The 19,909-nt window shown below is 43.6% G+C and overlaps 1 protein-coding gene across 6 annotated transcripts in view; it reads left to right on the top strand.

Annotated features, from left to right (window-relative positions):
* Positions 1–19,909, top strand: part of CMKLR2 (chemerin chemokine-like receptor 2) — a 31,134-nt gene that overhangs the window by 6,740 nt on the left and 4,485 nt on the right. For 2 of the 6 annotated variants that reach the window (XM_040475989.1, XM_040475996.1), the window contains exons 1-2: positions 4,175–4,392; positions 10,800–10,873. The gene's annotated coding sequence lies outside the window, so the exon portion shown is untranslated. Of the gene's footprint in view, positions 1–4,174; positions 4,393–10,799; positions 10,874–18,127; positions 18,557–19,909 lie in introns of those variants that run through there. The other 4 variants (XM_040475990.1, XM_040475991.1, XM_040475992.1 and 1 more) reach the window with 4 other exon arrangements.

Raw genomic sequence — 19,909 nt, 5'->3', positions numbered from 1 at the left:
AGTTCAGGCCACTAAGAATTTTCCTTTCTTTCTTGCCAGTTCAGCCATACATTTAAAAAGATGATTTTTGGGGACACCTGGGTGGCGCAGTCGGTTAAGCGTCCAACTCTTGATTTCAGCTCGGGTCATGATCTCGCGGTTCCTGAGTTCGAGCCCCACATCGGGCTCTGCACTGATGGTGCAGAGTCTGCTTGGGATTCTCTCTCTGTCTCTCTGTCTCTGTCTCTCTATCTGCTCCTCCCCCTCTTGCATGTGCACGCTGTGCCTCAAAATAAATAAATAAATAAACTTTAAATAAATAAAACTTTGTCAGCACAGAGCCCGATGCTGGGCTCGAACCCACAAACTCACGAACCCACAAACCGTGAGATCATGACCTGAGCTGAAGTTGGATGCTTAACTGACTGAGCCACTAGGTGCCCCTGTTTAATCTAGTGTTTTTAGAGGTTTTGTAGTGAAAAGTGCTTTAAAAATATCCAGAGTAGCTAGAGTACCATACTGCCAGCAACATAACTCCACCAAGCTTTTGAGCTACTAATAGCCTTCCTAAGAAGGTTCTACCTTCAGGGTCACTTCACAACTGAACGAATGTATTAAGGCACAAAAAGTTATGTCGACCGCAGTGACTACATTGTTGGAGAGTTCCATGGTCTTTTTCTGCTATTCAGCTTCAGAGCCAGGCTCGAACCAGCTCCTTTTCTCTCCTTATCTTTGAGGGGCCCCACCAACTCAGACACCTTCTGCTCCCGCCATAGCTGACTCTGCGCACTTCTCACGTTGCACATCTCTCCAACTGCCATACTCTTTGCTCCATAAACATTTAGTTTTATCTTCAATCTTTTACTGTTAATCACTAGAAGAGAATAGTAAATAACAGAAACACGGTCAATATGGGAAATTTACAAGCATTTCATAATTTTACGAAAGGTCTTAGAATCATGGTCCTGATTTCCTTCTAGAATGAGTTTTTGTCTTTCTGATTTTATTCTTTTAGGGAGTTGTTCTATATTTAGGTGAAGGCCCCAGGGATCCTGTTTTCAAAAATGACCCTTCTTCCTCAATTGAAGACACACGGGTCTGTGGATGCTATCAAGGCAGAACAATATGTATCCGTCTCCTCTCCAGAAGACATTTGGTACCTCTGAGAATCACCAGATTGAATTATCCCCAAATCAGTTGTCCTTTGTCCTGATCAGGAATACTATGGCCATTATTTATAATCCTATTATTAGATGATCAAAACACCTACATATAATAACCTAGACTTTGATAGTGATCCTACTTTTAACCACCCGGTTAATGCAAGGCTTCATTCCCTTCTGCAACATTGATTTCATAATATGTTAGGGCTTTTTCCTCTTCGCCTTTTATTTTTTAGCCTTTTTCCCTATTTTCCATCTTATTTTCTCTCTGTGCTACATTTTAGGTACCTGCTTCACATATATCTTCTTTTTTTTTCCTTTTTATTTATTTATTTTGAGGGAGAGACAACACAAATAGGGGAGGGGCAGAGACAGAGGGAGAGAGAGAGTCCCAAGCAGGCTCTGCACTGGCAGAGAAAGGGGCTCGAACCCATGAAACCATGAGGTCATGACCTGAGCCAAAATCAAGAGTCAGACGCTTAACTGACTGAGCCACACAGGCGCCCCCAGATATATCTTCAGGTTTACAGTCTCCCTTTGGCTGGGTCTATGCTATTATTTTATGCATCCAATAACATAAATTTCAATATTAACTTTGTAATTTCTAGAAGTCCTGCATGGTTCTTTATAAAACTTTCTTGGCCCAAAGTAAATGTTCTGCCTAAAATCCTAGTAATATTAGTGCTTCTGTCTTTAGTATTTAGGTATTTATTTCGACCCATCCTCCTCAGCATTCAGATATTTATAAGTGCTCCACTTTACGTTTTTTCATGTATAAAACAAAAGGAGATTTAAATTGTCTCTGACATCTCATTTCACTTTAATAGACTACAATTCTGTAATCTTTAGCCATACTAACTTCACTGTCTTTCTTTCTTTTTCTTTTTAATGTTCATTCATTTATTTTGAGAGAGAGGGAGTGGGAGAGGGGCAGAGAGAGAGAGAGAGAGAGAGAGAGAGAGAGTCCCAAGCAGGCTCCACACTGTCAGCACAGTCCCTGATGCAGGGCTCAGTCCCGCAAACCGTGAGATCATGACCTAAGCTGAAATCAAGAGTCCTACGCTTCACTGACTGAGCCCCCCGGGTGCCCCTACTTCACCTTCTTCCAAAGAGATTAAAGAATGAAAATTGGTTTGTAAAGGGAGCACTCCCATTTCCCCAACTTAAAAATGGCAAGTTGCAACAGATGAAAAGAAATAGACATGGCAGCCACATCTTTGGGAGTCAAAATGAGAAATAAGAAAAGTGTTTCCCTTCACAGTACATTACACGTGAGAGAAATTTTATACTGTCCTCTCCTTTTATCCTTCATGCCACCCCACCCCTCCAAGAACACTTAGTGAAGGCAGCACGGCATATATTCATTGATTGGGAAATTACCGCTAAGCCACAGAATCAGAACTGTACATTCTGACCAATGGCCAGGAGAGCCATCGAACTGTATCCGGTACAACATCAGAGTAACCCAAACAGAGAGTTTCAGGGTTGGCGGTACTTTAGACATCATCAAGCCCAGTCACACTGAGTTCCTGGTGTCCTCCTACAAAACCCTCGATTTGTGGTTGCCTCATTAAACATCTCCAACTATGAGAATGTGCCATCATCTGACCCAGTTCTGTACTAGTATGAAAGCTCCACGGGTTCTGTTCACCACCAGTCACTACTCTTTCTTCAGGGCCCAGAACACATAGCAGATGCTCAATAAACATTTTAAAAAATGTTTTCTGATAAAGGGCGCCTGGGTGGCTCAGTCGGTTTAATTAAGCGTCTGACTCTTGACTTCGGCTCAGGTCAGGATCTCACAGTTGGCGAGATCGAGCCCTGCGTTGGGCTCTGCGCTGACAGCACGGAGCCTGTTTGGGCCCTCTCTCCCTCTCTCTCTGCCTCTCTCTCTTTCACTCAAAATAAATCAAAATAAACATTAAAAAATAATTTTTTTGAGAAATATTTTTTAAATGAATAAATGCCAATTTTTAACCACTGTAGTCTTCAGAAAGTTTGCCTTGTGTTGAGCTCAAATATCTTTTTCTCTCATGTCCTTAGTTTTGCTCTCCAGTCAGATAAATTTCCCTCATCTGCATACCAGACCTTGACCCGCTTGAAAAAGTGATCCTACCCAGGGGCGCTTGGCTGGCTCAGTCAGAAGAGCATGCCACTCTCGATCTCGGGGTCATGAGTTCGAGCCCCATGTTGGGTGCAGAGATTACTAAAAAAATAAATTAAAAAAAGGTTATCCTGTTCTTTCTTTTCCAGAATAAATAGCTTCCACCAATTCATTCAGTGTTCCTCAACATGATACAGTTTTAAGCTTTCCCTCCACCCTGTTCTCTCTTTTCTGGACATGCTCCAGTTTACCATCGTTCCTCTTAAACTGTAATTCTCAGAAAAGAATACAACAACCCCGGGTGCAACCTGACCAGTTCAAGCAGAGTTGGACAAACACTGCCTCAATTCTATTAAAAGAGCTCCAGGGCAAATTCACAGGGTTTTGTTTGTTTGTTTGTTTGTTTGTTTTTCTTCTTTCTTTTTTCTTTCTTTTTTTTTAAGCAGTCACATCCCTTTCTTGATTCACATTGAGCTCACGGTCAAGGCGAAATCTTGTGTTGGTGCAGAAATTTAGCACCTCTAGATGTTGGAACCCGTTGCCCCAGGACACTAGTCTCCGTGCCTTTGGCGAGTGCCACACACTGTGGAAATGTGAGTGGAGGTGGTTGAGTGGGACCTTGCCCAGGTGGGCTACATCGACTCCCTTCTCTTGGGTGATAAGAAGGCACCCGGGCGGCTCAGGTGGCTAAGCGCCCGACCATTGACTTCGGCTCAGGTCATGATCTCATGTTTTGTGAGTTTAAGCCCTGCATTGGGCTGTCAGCGCAGAGCCTGCTTGGGATTCTCTCTCCCTGTTTCTGCCTCTCCCCCACTTGCTCTCTATCTCTCTCTCAAATTAAATAAAAATAAACTTTAAAAAAAGTATATTTTTTAAAAAAGCCCTGCAAAAGCCATTAGTCCATTTTTCTGTATCTCTTTGATGTAGGCTTACCAGATCCATCTTAGGAAAAAACTTCAGGGCCCATAACTGCTACCTAAGCACATCACCAGCTAGGAAAACCTGTCAGAGAAGATGATTTGCTTTGTACAGTAACTGACATAAAGTTCAACGTGGGTGTTGCTTAACAAGTGAATTCTGAAGTGAGAGAAGAGAGATAATTTCTAACGAACATTCGGGACACTGCCTTACGGTCTCATTTTCCAGGTGCGTACGGTGGAATTTGATTTTTGAGAAGTAATAGAAAGGCCATTCTGGATATCTCTTTTCAGAACCTTCAAAATTTTATTATCTTAATGGAGACAAAACTAAAGTGTCTTCAACTCAAGCTATCTATGATTACTGTTAATGTGATTCTGCATGGTGGTTTTGAAGATAAATGTAGCAGTCAGAGAAAGACAAATACCGAATGATTTCACTCATATGTGGAATTTAAGAAACGCAACAGATGAACATAGGGGAAGGGAAGAAAAAATAAGATGAAAACAGAGAGGAAGGCAAACCATAAGAGACTCAGATACAGAGAACAAATTGAGGGTTGCTGGAAGGGTGTTGGGAAGGGGAAGGGGGTGAGTGGGGGATGGGTAGGGGGAGGAGCTAAATGGGTGATGGGCATTAAGGAGGGCACCTGTTAAGATGAGCACTGGGTGTTATATGTAAGTGATGAATCACCAAATTCTCCTCCTGAAACCATAATTACACTATATGTTAACTAGGATTAAATTAGGAAAAAAAAGATGAATTTAAAATTGCCGTGCCTTTTCTGCTTTTAATAATTTTTGATAGTTGGACTTTAGGCTTAAAATGGTTTGTCTGACTTTGTCTTGTTAGAGAAAATCTGTGATGAACAGAAGAGATACAGGAACCTGTTCTAAAAGTAGAATTTAAAATTTTTTTTATTAGTATTATATCAAGTGTTTTGTTACTGAGTTCCTTCCAAGTTCCTTGCCAGGAGATTAACTGCTTGTGTTATATTTCAATGAAGATACATTATGTTACTTGGATAGGTGCTGATTTGAGTACCAGTGAAACCCTTGGCTTTTGAGTTATCCAAAGTACTGAGCAGTAGGAACGGTGGATACATACGTACGTCCATTCTTTCTCATGAGCCACCATGCTTAATGACCTTCACAAGACCCCATTTCTTTTCCTCAAGTACTACACCTCTGTTTCTGGGTCAGCATGAGTCCTATCAAATATGAAAGAAAGATACTAAATAAATGCAAATTCTTTTACTGTATAGTTACTGGGTCCGGGACCAATTTACAAAATAATGTAGTTAAGAGGCCTCAGAAGTGGTTCTTTCCTCTCTCTTTTCTACCGCTCTAGAGCGTTAAGTAAACGGAAAAGATGCCAATTATAAAATGAGCCAAGAACAAGGGAAAGCTCTCAAAATACAGTCATAAGTTTTACCACTGAACTGCAATCTATTGCTTCCTTCCTTCCTCCCTTATTCCTTCCTTCTACCCTCTCTTCCTTTTCTCCTTCCTTCCTTCTCTCCCTCCTTCCTCCTTCCTTCCTTCTTTTCTTTTTCTCTTTCTTTCTTAGTCAAGGAAAGAAAAGGAGAAAATATAAATGCTTTCTCTCCTTACCTTCTAGCTATGCAAACTTAGGCAGGAAGAACTAGTTAGGAAGTGGAGATTCTATTTCTCCTGCAGCTCTCCAGCTGTTTTGGGTACGGTTGCATGTTTATAATTTTTTTCTCACAGATGTTACATTTTATAAAATCTGACTCATTAGGGTGGTACTAGTATCTTTAGATGGAAAGAAATCCCTGAGGGCTGGATGATTACACAAGTCTGCTTCACTAAAGACCTGAAATATTTGAATAGAATATTTCCCAGAAAAATAAAAAAAAGAAGCAATAAGAATTTGCCATAATTAAATAAATCAAAGAGCAATGATTTCAAATTCTTTTTTTTTTTTTTTTTATGGGAAGAATGAAGGACGGATAATATTCTTGTTTGGGGAGGCTTGATTTTTATTTGCAGAATGTTTTTAATTTGTGTGGACTTTTCGTTTTGGAACTTGGGTCTATAATTTTGTTTCAGTGTGCAACAAAAAAACCCCCACATTTATTAGAAGACACTTTTCGAATGCCCCTCTGTGCAAAGCACGAGATTTGGTGCTACTTGGAGTAGTAAAAGACCTAGAATACACTGTCCTGCCATCTTTTAGCTTCTCCTAAAAGTCTACAATTAAATGTCACCGGGGCGCCTGGGTGGCTCAGTCAGTTGAGCGTCTGACTCCTGGTTTCAGCTCAGGTCGTGATCCTGCCATTTATGGGTTTGAGCCCCACGCCAGGCTCTGTGCTGCCAGTGCAGAGCCTGCTTGGGATTCTCTCTTCCTCTCTCTCTCTCTCTCTCTGCACCCCTTGAGCACTCTCTCTCTCTCTTTTTCTCACAAATGATTAAATAAACTTAAAAAATTTTTTAAAATAAAATTAGATGAGATGCCTGGGATCCCAAATGGGAAGGGGACTCATCCAAAGTCCTGCATCTAGAGACACAGAGAACTAAGACTTGGTGTCTCCTTAGTTCCAGTGCTCTTTCAACACACCAGGCTACTTAGTACCTGTGGACTTAAATGGCAGGGCCAGCACCAGAGGAGTCAACTGATGCAAAATTGTACAAAGTACCAAAAACTGCATTAATCAAAATGAATGCAAAAAAAAAAAAAATCTGCTGAACAAAATACCAAAATTTTAAGTGAAGTCAGGATCTGGCCCTACACTTGTCTGACCCCGCCTCACTTGCCTCACCCTAATCTTGGCCCTGTGCCGTGCAATCTGAACTTTTGGGTGGACCAACGGGGACAAACGATAAGGAAACATTCCCATAAGTGGGATAGTTGTAAAGTATTATTGTAATTGTAAGTTGCAAAGGAGTCCCTGAATTAATTTATAGAGTGAGATCCAGATGTTCAGAGATAGATCACAAACTATCCACAGTAGTGTATTGAGGTAAATGGCTCTCATTTGTTTTAATAAGAAACAGACTGTAGGGCGCCTGGGTGGCTCAGTCGGTTGAGTGTCAGATTTCGGCTCGGGTCATGATCTCACAGCTCGTGAGTTTGAGCCCCATGTTGGGCTCTGTGCTAACAGCTCAGAGCCTGGAGCCTGCTTTGGATTCTGTGTCTCCGTCTCTCTCTGCCCCTCCCCTGCTTGTGCCCTCTCTGTCTCAATAAATAAAGAAACATTTGAAAACCTAAAAAAAAGGGGTGCCTGGGTGGCTCAGTCGGTTGAATGTCTGACTTCGGCTCAGGTCATGATCTCGTGGTTTACGGGTTCGAGCCCCGCGTCGGGCTCTGTGCTGACAGCTCAGAGCCTGGAGCCTGCTTCAGATTCTGTCTCCCTCTCTCTCCGCCCCTCTCCCCTCACACTCTGTCTCTCTCTCCTTCAAAAATAAATAAACGTCAAAAAAAAAATTTTTTTTTAAATAAAGAATGGTGTTAAAGACCCCTTCTTTGTGCGTGCATCCGTGCCTTCTGGAACATCCCCAACCAGCAGCCTGCCTGTGCTGAGCCCCCTTAGTGCCCACCCAATGCGACGTATCTGTTTGCTCCATTTGCTGTTTGGTAGATTTTTTAACATTCTCTGTTTTGAACGGCTATAAATTCTTGCTTCTACGAAGCCAAATTTTCTTGGCTGTTATGCCAACATTTTTTTGTCCTAGCTCCAACATGAGAAACACAGTAATGTCTTACTTTTTCCTCATCTTAAAGTATGTGAAGACAGCTATCCGACTCCTTCAGTTTTCCCTTCTCACTGGTTTCCTTCAGCCATTCCAGCAAAGATGTAACTTTTGAAGTGCCCTTGGTCTCCTAGGTCCTTCCTTTTACACTGCTTTCACCCTCCGGTGGTCTTTTCAGAATCTGTTTTGCCGACCTCAACAAACTACTCCTGATACAGATTGACCATGACAAAGTGGAGAGCTGAGGTTGCCAGCTTTGCAGTTATTAGCATGAAATAATTTTAAATGTTCATGACGAATGGCTCCAAACCATCAAAATAATGATTCTGGCACCCAACTGTTTGGTAATGACCGACTGGAAAGACTTTCAACTTAGGCTTTATTTTATCTTCCACGACTACACTTCATCCCACACTCCCTCCTAAGTCCTCCCAGTTTGGGGGGGTGGGGGTGGGGAGGCAAAGCTATTGTCAGGCATTATATAAATATATATTGTAAGGCATAATCTTCCATGAATGGGAGGAAGTTCTAGCACCGTTGCCCTTCCCACCACCCCGCACATTTTTGCCGTTGTGTCGAAAAAAACATTACTGTTGCAACCAAAACCAGTTTCTCTTCCACCTCCTCGACCAAGTTCACTTACTACCTCTCTGAATGATAAACAGTATTGTTTTGTGAAATGGCTGCAACTTCGGTCTATTCTACAAGTCCCTTGACTTTTGTTCCTTCTCCTGCAGGAGAATAGCCTTCTCTTTCCTTCACAAAGGAAATATCTTAATATAAATTAAAATAAGAATCCAATGGCTGCCCATTCAGTCTCCACCCTAAACCCAGTATTGCCCCTATTCTGTAAATGTCATTGACAATATGTGATGGAGAAGCAAAACGTCTTTAGTGCCAAGTAATGATGAAATAGAATAGCAAACAGGTATGGTAGCTGCAGACTTCCACTGCGTGGCCCAAACTTTTCTGAATTTAAGCCATGGGTGGTATCTATTTATGAAAAGTTATGTACTCTGTGAGGTGCTCTAAAATCCATTCTTCAGGAGACATAACACTGCCAGGAGACACTAAAAAAGGATTAAAGCTTTGGTGTTGATTGTTTATATGAATGAAAATATCCCCAAACTGGGAAAACTTGGATCTCCAGTAGTGGTCTAGTCATATGCTCTACAAAAATATGGTTACACAAGTCCTGTGCCATCAAGGTTTTCTTTTTTTATTTTTATTTTTTTTTTTAACGTTTATTTATTTTTGAGACAGAGGGAGACAGAGCATGAATGGGGGAGGGTCAGAGAGAGGGAGACACAAAATCTGAAACAGGCTCCAGGCTCTGAGCTGTCAGCACAGAGCCCGACGCGGGGCTCGAACTCATGGACCGCGAGATCATGACCTGAGCAGAAGTTGGCCGCTTAACCGACCGAGCCACCCAGGCGCCCCAAGGTTTTCAAATTCAGTACCCATATTCCTTCTGCTAAAAAATTACTTGAAAAATCCCTTTTCAAAGAAATACTGATTTGAGGAATTCCCTTTGCTGTGACTAAGGCTTTGAAACATTACATTATTGATGATGGTGATTCTCCCAGACTCTGAATAAAATTTGGAAAAAAGTGAGATAAAGACCTAGACTATGTTGGGGTACCTGGCTGGCTCAGTTGGTAGGGCATGTACGTCTTGATCACAACTCTTGATCTCAGGGTCATGAGTTTGAGCTCACATTAAAAAAAGAAAGAAAGAAAACTGTAAAAGACCTAGACTATATCTTTATTCAGAGGTAAATAAGTAGCTTTATAAACGAGAGAAGTAAGAAGACTATAATGCTCTATGGTATTCTATTTTTTCACCACTCTTGGCCAGATTTGGGGATAATAATGGCAGCCCCCAACTCAAACACCTTCAGAAAACAGGCATCTAACAATGTGTGAACTCCATACAGATTCAATATTTTGAAAAATAAGAAGCCCACAAAACAAAACGAGTGTCTGTTTATTTATTTATATTTTTTAAAGGTTTTATTTATTTAAGTGATCTCTGCACTCAACATGGGGCTCCAACTCAGGACCCCGAGATCAAGAGTCGAATGCTCTTCTATTTTTAAATGTTTGTTTATTTTTGAGGGAGATAGAGCGGGCAAGCAGGGGAGGGGCAGAGAGAAAGGGGGACAGAGGGTCCGAAACAGGCTCTGCGCTGACAGTAGAGAGCCCGATGCGGGGCTCAAACCCACGAACCTCAAGGTCATGACCTGAGCCAAAGTCGGACACTCAACCGACTGAGCCACCCAGGTGCCCCAGGAGTCGAATGCCCTTCTCACAGGAGCCAGCCAGTTTCCCGCTCTGGTTAGTCCTGAACTGGTGATAATCCATAGCTACAATTACTGAACACGCTTAATGTGCCAGGTACTGAGCCAAACCACCTTTTCAGGATTTCCTTTTGTGATTATCACAGCAACCCTATGAGTTCGTGCTATTACTATGCCCATTTGTCAAATGAGGAAACTGAGGTTTTGAGGGAATCGCTGATTTGTCTAAGATACCACAGCTAGGAAGAGATGGGACTGGGATCTGACAACAGGCATTCTGATTCCAGAGCCCAGAGACCACTTTATTGCTGGATATTTATTTCTTTATTAACTTCTTTGCGAGAGAGAGAGAGCACAAGAGTAAGCGGGGCCGGGGCAGAGAGAGAGAATCTCAAGCAGGCACTATGCCCCGCGCCCAACGTGGGACTCAGTCCCGTGACTCTGGGATGCTGACCTGGGTCGAAATCAAGAGTCGGATGCTCAACCGACTGAGCCGCCCAGGTGCCCCTATTGCTGGATATTTAAATTATATCTGTGTGTTAATTAGCTGAAAGTCTTGCAAAGAAATTAAGCCTAAAAGTTTCTCCCTGACCCAAGGTTAACCATTCTCTGTTTTCTCCCAGCAGTCCAACAGGGCCATACGGATTGCACATATCTGGATATTAACTTCTGGGTGGAGCATTAAAACACCGGAAACGTAAGTAGGCATTGACTTTTCAAATATGTGCTTCGTCTTCGTCAACTGTCCAAGTGAAGCGTGGGGGTTACACTTCCAGTCAGCCGGCAAGTGCCTTTTATGAAAAGACCCTGATCCCGACAGAACGAAATAGGTATCATTTCATTTCCACTCAATTCACTTGTGGTTTTTTTTCCCCATAAAGGAAGAACTCTCTCCCAACCCCACTGCCTTTAAAAGTGAATAAAACATCTGCATGCCTAAAATTAGTTGGCTCTTCTATCTGAGGTTGACCTTAATGCCAGCTGAATAAAAAAGTTATTGCGAAGGTTAAACGCAGTTTAGCGAGGCTTCCTGAAAGCTTCTATTAATTTCCGAAGTGAACGTCTCTCAAACGATGTCTCCCTCATCTTTATTCTCACTCTCATGCCTAAGGCCCTTCCCTCTTTGTCTTCAATCGTGGCAACATTCTCCCAAACTGCTGCCGGATGATCCTTACAAAAACAAAGCTTTGGCGATGTCACTCCCAGCTACACGCATTTTTATTCGTTCCCAACTGGCGATGGAATGAAATCCAAATACTTAAGCACGACATTCAAAGGCCTTCGTTACCAAAACACTCCCCTTCTTTGAGCCGAACCAAAATACTCCCAGCCTCCTAGTATGCCAAGGACGATCGTTATTTATCTTCGTGTCTGACATTAAGTAGTAGTAAACGACATAGGAACGACAGATAGGCAAGATGCTTCTCTATTAAGGTGTGTGTCATGCCAGGGCTTGGGATGGGAGAAGCTCTGTGGCAATCACTATTCTACCACCTCCCAAACAGCAGGAGCCATCAGTCTCACGCCCAGCCTTTAATTTCCATTTAAACTTCCCTGGCTTCCCTTAAACAATCAACAGGTGCCTTTAAAAAACTTTGCCATACTTCAACATCTTCCAAGCAGAGACTGTTCATCCAAAGGGTAGCAAAATACTCTACTGGTGTCAGACATCTTGGTTATAATCTGGGGTGTGGTATAGAGTTTACATTTGATAGCTAGTGGAAAATACTGAGCAATGCTCCCAAATAACTCCCCCCAGCTCCCCTCCCTCCCCCGCCCACTGACACACACATACACATATGCTTTTCAAAAAAATCTCTCTTCCCTAAGAAGACAGCCCTTGAAAAATAAAGTTTTGCTGGGTCACCGATCTGTGGTTTTCACCAGAGTTTCTCTGTCGTGTCCATTGATCTGTTCCACTCATTTCTGTCATTCATTCAGAAGCAAAATACATGTTCCCTCAAGGTTTTCAAAGGAGACACATTCAGCTCTTCAATTCTTTTTTACCAGGCTTTTAGGGAACCCTCCACGGGCAATCCACATAGACAAAGATCAACAACACCATATCCTTCTCTCTGTTCAAAGGAGTTTAGAGACTAAATTCTCTTAAGATTCTGTTAGGTGTACATTTTTGCAGTGGTCCATAAAAATCCATCTAACTCATCATTGTGGAACTAAATTAAACCCCCTTGCATTCGCCAAATGTTCTGCCAGAAGGAATCCTTGTGTTTTGTCAAGGTAGATACACAAAATGTTTCCCTCTATCGCCAAGCCACAGTTAAAAGTTTAAAAGTTTAAAGCCACATTTAAAAGTTTAATGATACACATTTCTACCAGATGTCCTTCCCCCAAATCATCTGGGTTTTACAGACTATTTATCACCACACTTTTCTGCCAGGATTCTTGCAGTGAAATCTCTTTGTTCAGAAAAGAGTTCAGACTTTACTATCTATTAAATCGGAATTGATCAGAGACCAATTTATTTAATTGAAAATACAGTTCTCTGCTCCAGGACCAGACATTGGCCACTTGAGAATCTGGGTAAATGTAACCCAGGAATGTGACAACTTGGGTCCTCTCAGAATCCGAATCCCTGCGGTAAACATCGCTCTTCATACTGTTTGCAAACCAAACCACAAACCTCAGGGGTAGTCCTCCGACCTTTGCTCCACACCGAGCATTTATCACCCATTTCTAACAGACTTGATGGATCTGCATATACGCACACCCACCGCGTAGCCTGGCACCTAGTTAAGTGGCTACTCAAAAGCTTTTACGGTCACGTATATCTGTTAGTCTTTATCTCAGGCACAGTTATTTATTTGCCTTTCAGCAGCACATATGGTTTAAGACAAATACAGTAGCTATTTCCTCTTTTCAGGCAAGTCTGAACGTCTCATCTTGACATTCTTATTGTGCTGTTCCAAGCATTTCCAAATTGAGAAAGCTATATGAGGTCTCAGTGGAAAGTCACTGCCAGCCAAGACTGTTTGCCTCTGCCTATGTAATAAATGACAGGGTTTCCTTTAAGCCCGGGTTCAAAGACTTAATTCGCTTGCTATTCATCTCCATTTCTGGTTACTGCCCAGCAAGGCTCATTTCTATTGCCCAGATGTTTCTCCACTTTCACCACTGAGTCTGATTGCCAGCCTTCCATCACTTCTCAAAAAACATGTGTGTTATGTGTGTGTGTGTGCATGTGTACGTGTGTACCCACATGATTAGATTGAGGGCACATCTTTTCATGCTTTCTTTTTGTCTCTCTTTTTGCTCTTTGTTTTTTAAAAAAACATTTTTTTTAAACATTTATTTATTGTTGAGAGACAGAGAGAGACGGAGCACGAGAAGGGGTGGGGCAGAGAGATAGGGGGACACAGAATCCGAAGCAGGTTCCAGGCTCTGAGCTGTCAGCACAGAGCCCCACGTGGGGCTCAAACTCATAAACCGCGAGATCACGACCCCAGCCGAAGTCAGATGCTTGACCGACTGAGCCACCCAGGTGCCCCGAGATTGCAGGTGTAATTTTGAGATTGCATTATCCATACTTTATTTGTACTCTGTCTTGTATGTGTACAGTTTTATTTTGCAATCATTTTATTTCTTTCTAGATACAGGGCACAGTGTTAAGCAAAGATTACAAATTCAAGTGCTGACAGTATTCTTGAAAGTATCATAAATGAGTGATTTGGAAATGGTGGTGACTATGGCAAATCAGAAAGTACATTTCTCATCTAAAGAGGAATGGAGGGGCGCCTGGGTGGCTCAGTCAGTTAAGCGTCCGACATCGGCTCAGGTCCTGATCTCGCGGTTTGTGAGTTCGATACCCGCGGTGGGCTCTGTGCTGACAGCTCAGAGCCTCGAGCCTGCTTCGGATTCTGTGTCTCCCTCTCTCTCTGCCCCTCCCCTGCTCACGGTCTGTCTCTCTCTGTTTCTCAATAATAAATAAATGTTAAAAAAATTCTTTTAAGAGGAATGGAAATGCTGCTTTGGGTAAGAGAGACTCCCCCCTTACAAAGGCAGCTTCTTCCTCTTTCTGCTGTCCCTAAGGGAAGATTCCCCGCTTTCTCTCTGCCAGTACGTTTCCAGGAGCCATGACCATTGCTAAGAGTAGCTCCTTCCGGGGCGCCTGGGTGGCGCAGTCGGTTAAGCGTCCGACTTCAGCCAGGTCACGATCTCGCGGTCCGTGAGTTCGAGCCCCGCGTCAGGCTCTGGGCTGATGGCTCAGAGCGGGGAGCCTGTTTCCGATTCTGTGTCTCCCTCTCTCTCTGCCCCTCCCCCGTTCATGCTCTGTCTCTCTCTGTCCCAAAATAAATAAACGTTGGAAAAAAAAAAAAAGAGTAGCTCCTTCCTTGAGCGTTTCTTACAGCCTCCCTTCACGGGAGGTGGGCACTGCTAGGTCTCCAGCCCAGTGCTTCAAGGCAAGGTCTAGAGGAGCTAAGTTAGTTAGGATACAGGCCCCGCTGCTTTACCAGGAGCCCAAAACAATAGCGGGGCAAATATTTTCTCACTTAGTCACGTAGAGAAAGGAAGTCCGAAGAGGTAGGGCCTCTCTGCTCCTTGAGGTCATCTGACGGCCCAAGCTTCTTCTAGCTTATGAAAAAAACATGTTTCCCTTATCCACGTGGTACGAGATAGCTCCTCATTGGATCCATGTCCCAGCCAAGGAGAAGAGGGAACAAAGGGTGGTAGAGGGCCTTAGACTCTGGGATAGAGGGCCCCTTAAAAGCTGGGGGTCCTTTTTTGTTTGTTTGTTTTTCAACATTTATTTATTTTTGGGACAGAGAGAGACAGAGCATGAACGGGGGAGGGGCAGAGAGAGAGGGGGACACAGAATCGGAAACAGGCTCCAGGCTCTGAGCCATCAGCTCAGAGCCTGACGCGGGGCTCGAACTCACGGACCGCGAGATCGTGACCTGGCTGAAGTTGGCGGCTTAACCGACTGCGCCACCCAGGCGCCCAAAGCTGGGGGTCCTTTTTGACACTCCTCTTTCACACCTGATTCACCAAGGAACCTATGGATTCTGGCTTCCAAACAGAGATAGAATTCAGCCCCGGGACACCCGGGTGGCTCAGCCGGTTAAGATTCCGACTCTTGGCTTTGGCTCAGGTCATGATCTCGTGGTCGTGAGTTTCAGTCCTGCCGTGGGCTCTGCGCTGACAGTGTGGAGACTGGGATTCTGTCTCTCCTTCTCTCTCTGCCCCTCCCCCACCCCTCTCTTTCGATCTCAAAATAAATAAACTTAAAAAAAAAAAAAAAAAGGAATCCAGTCCTTTCTCATCACTTCTGCTACCACCCTCATCCAAGCCACTCTCATCTCTGACCAGGCGTCTCGCAATAATCTTCTAACTGGTCTTGCTACTTCTATATTCGCTTGGCCGCGCTGCCACCACCACAGGCAAGAGTCTATTCCCAGCAGAGCAGAAGGAGCGATTGTTTGATAATAGAAACAGATTACATTTCACCTCTGCTCAAAATCCTTCAATGGCGTCCCATTTCCCTTAGAGTGTAAGCCAGAGTCCCTCAGCGGCCTTCAACCGTCTACACAATCTGACCTCCCACGCATCCTTCTTGCTTCCTTTCTTCTACTCTTCCCCTTGCTCACATCGCTCACCCGATTCTAGCTCTACTGGCATCTTTACTGTTTCTGGAATATGTCAGAGGCGCTTCTGCCGTAGGCTTTTGCACTGGCTGTTCCCTCTGCCCGGAACACTCTCGCCTACAAGATCCACATAACAAACTCCCTTACCCCGTGCCCCCCATCTTTTGTGGTTGCCATCTTCTCAAAGAGTCCTTCTCTGTCCGCTCCACTGAAAGTTAAAAGCACCTTACCTTTTCCCTTTATTCTGTTCTTTTCCCTCCAGTTTTTTCTACAGCCCTTACCACCTTTTAACACATCACGTCATTTGCTTTTTTATTGTCTATCCCCTTCTGCTAGAATCTAAAAACTAAGAGGGAAGAAATAATTGTCTCATGTAGTGAAGAAGCACAATTAACTAGAATAGTCCCTGAGAGGGGCGCCTGGGTGGCGCAGTCGGTTAAGCGTCCGACTTCAGCCAGGTCACGATCTCGCGGTCCGGGAGTTCGAGCCCCGCGTCGGGCTCTGGGCTGATGACTCAGAGCCTGGAGCCTGTTTCCGATTCTGTGTCTCCCTCTCTCTCTGCCCCTCGCCCATTCATGCTCTGTCTCTCTCTGTCCCAAAAATAAATAAACGTTGAAAAAAAAATTAATTAGAATAGTCCCTGAGAAGTGGAGGCGCTTACTAAACACGTACTGAAATGATCTTGTGGTTCATGAGTTCGAGTCCCACATGGGGCTCTGTGCTGACAGCTCAGAGCCTGGAGCCTGCTTCAGACTGTGTCTCCCTCTTTCTCTGCCCCTCCCCTGCTCATGGTCTGCATGTCTCTGTCTCTCTCTCTCTCTCAAAAATAAACATTAAAAAAAATTTTTTTAAATACGTACTGAATGAATGAGTGATTACAATTCAGAAATGGTGGCTGCCAGCACTAGGTTAATGTTATGGGTTGAATTGTGGCCGCCCCAAAAAGATATGTTGACATCTTAACCCCCAGTATCTCACAATGTGATCTTATTTGGAATTAGGGTGTTTACAGAGGTCATCAAGTTAAAACGAGGTCATTAGGGTAGGTCGTAATCCGGTATGACCAATGGCCTTATAAAAGGGGGAAATTTGGACACAGAGACTCACACAGGGAGAACACCATGTGGTGATGAAGGCAGATGTTAGGGTGTCACATGTACAAGCCAAGAAATGCCAAAGTTTTCCAGCAAACCACCAGAAGCTAGGGAAGATTCTCCCTCACAGACCTCCCTCAGAAGGAAACGACCCTGCCTGCACCTCACTTCAGACTTCCAGCTTCCAGATTGTGAGACAAAAAATTTGTTTTAACATTTTAAGATTTTTTTTAAAGTTTATTTAGTTATTTTAAGAGACAGAGAGAGAGAGCATGGGAGGGGCAGATAGAGAGAGAGAGGGAGAAAGAGAATCCCAAGCAGGCTCAGCACTGTCAGTGCAGAGCCTGCTGCGGGGCTCGATCTCACGAACTGTGAGATCATGACTTGAGCCAAAATCTAGAGTTGGCTGCTTAACCGACTGAGCCAGCCAGGCGCCCCTAAAATTTTAAGATTTTAAGTTTAGAGCACTTGGTCTTGTCAACCCTACGAAACTAATATAGTTGCTAGATAGGTGGGTAGGTGTGAGACTTGGAAACTTAATTAGGTCCGGAGGTGCCTATAAACTAAAGCCACATATCAGCAAGGTATAAGAATTATACAAGATTGGGGCGCCTGGGTGGCTCAGTCGGCTAAGCGGCCGACTTTGTCTCAGGTCATGATCTCGCGGTCCGTGAGTTCGAGCCCCGCGTCGGGCTCTGCGCTGACTGCTCAGAGCCTGGAGCCTGTTTCAGATTCTGTGTCTCCCTCTCTCTGACCCTCCCCCATTCATGCTCTGTCTCTCTCTGTCTCAAAAATAAATTAACGTCAAAAAAAAAAAAAAAAAGAATTATACAAGAATACGTCCTTAAGGGTTAACTGTCTGTCCAAGGTCTCAGGGGGACAGTTGCTGAACTCTGCCTTACTTCTCTCTTTTCTCCATCCTCCCCACACCCCTCACCATCATCACCACACAAAAACATCTGCTCTAAATCGTCGGGGAATTCCTAGATTATACTTCCTGTGAAGGTGTCAGCTGGGCAACATTTAGCAACCCTTGAAGATCTTTCTCCAGCTTGCACTAACTGGGCGTTGTGTCTAGTCAACTCATCTGCTTTCTGGAAGATTGGGAACCTCTGTGAACCTCAGGGTTTTCTGTTCGAAGGGATTCTGAAACGGACGAGCTAGGGCACTCATTTGCAAGGTGCTGCCCCCCTCCACCAAGAGAACTGGGAAAAGAGGTGGTTGGTGTCGTTTAGCAGGTCCTATGATCATATTGGAAGGGAGAGGTTTCTGACTTTTGGTGAGCATAATCGTTGTAGTGCAGTTAGGGGTCTTCCACTGGCTTTCTGTGTTTGGAGAATAAGGTTCCTTCTGCCTCCTGCTTAGGATTTTGTAAGGTGATTTAGACTGCCACCTGGGTGGACCTTTGGGCTGCAGAATTTCTAACAGCCTAAAAGGTCATAACCACCAGGAAGGTGAGGGTGTCCCAGTATATAGGCAGAAAACCAAGACAGGGAGTTAGACATTAGGCTAGAAAAGAGTTGACACAGAGGAGGGTCAGGGACCAGAAGCGGTGGGCAGAGTTAGATCCCAGACCTGCAAGCAAAGGGCGGCAAGAAAGAAGCCAATTCTTGCTCCCTGAAGTAGCGTACATGAAGGAAAAGACCGGGTGTCAAGAGAAAAGCCAAGATCCTGGGGGTGCTCAAGGTCAGAGAGACTCTGGCGATGACGGTGACTTGGGGGTGAACTCACAAGCTCTCCTGTTGCCTTTGGTTCTGAACGGGGTTTGTAGCAGAGCCAATCATTTCTTCAGCCCTTGTTAAGCACCTGTGATATGTTAAGACTTGTGCTAGGGACCGTGGGGTTCAGAGGTGACAGGCATTGTTCTCAAGGAATTGAGAGTTTGGTAGGGCAGAAATCAATGATAAACCAATGACAATATAGTATATTAAGTACAATAAGAGCACAGTGTCATACACTGTTGTAGTAGCTAAGAGCTCAGGCTCTGTTTTCAACAGATCTGAATTTAGATCCTGACTCTCCAGTTATTGGTTGTGTGATCCTGAGAAACTCACTAAGCTTCTTCGAACATCAGTATCCTTTCTTGTAAATGGGAATAGTAATAGGACCACTTACCCACTTTATAAGGGTCTTATGAGAATCAAGTTATATCATACATGCCTGGCACCAAAACAATTCCCAATAACATTGACTATTATTTATAATAATAGTTCTTCTTATTATAATTATCTGGGGGAAGGTGATGTCAAGAAATGTTTCTAGGAAAAAGTGGCATTTGAGCTGAATATTGAAAAATAAAGAAGGGTGGCTGGGTCTGGGAGGATGCTAATGAATTGCTTTTAGTTAAAAAAAAAAATTTTTTTTTTAATGTTTATTCACTTTTTTGAAAGAGAGAGACAGAGCACAAGCAGGGTTGGGGCGGAGAGAGAGGGGGACACAGAATCTGAAGCAGGCTCCAGGCTCTGAGCTGTCAGCACAGAGCCTGATGCGGGGCTCGAACCCATGGGCTGTGAGATGGTGACCTGAGACAAAGTCAGATGCTCAACTGACTGAGCCACCCAGGTGCCCCTGCTTTTATTTTTTAATTATGCGCCGCCAGATTCCTCAGACAATTTTAGGTGGGATGATAAATTCAGCGTTAGCAGGAGTGTGAGATGTCTCTGAGCAACGTGGGACATTTTGACCTCTTCATTCTAACCCTACTGTAATCCCAGATCTTATATATTTGCCCCATTCATGATTGTAGCTCCATGAAATAAATGCAACTATTCATCTTTTTTTCTACTTGATTTTGAATATAACAGACAGAAATAACAAGAAATAAAATTGAGGTTGTTAAAATCGCACCCAGCAAAACTTTACTCTGATTGAAAAGATGCCTTTTCCATCTTCTTAACCCTTGATAGGAGGGGGGAGAAAAGGTCATGAAAGAGAACTTAAGTTTGGGTGAAATTATAATAGACACATTTTTGTATGGACAAACATAAACAAAATAAAATGAGTAATAAATCAGATTTTTTCAGGGCTCCTGGGTGGCTC

Source organism: Herpailurus yagouaroundi, unplaced genomic scaffold (genome assembly GCF_014898765.1).
Source record: "Herpailurus yagouaroundi ecotype Mexico unplaced genomic scaffold, PumYag 140, whole genome shotgun sequence".
Taxonomy (NCBI): domain Eukaryota; kingdom Metazoa; phylum Chordata; class Mammalia; order Carnivora; family Felidae; genus Herpailurus; species Herpailurus yagouaroundi.
This window is presented reverse-complemented; position numbering and strand designations above follow the sequence as displayed.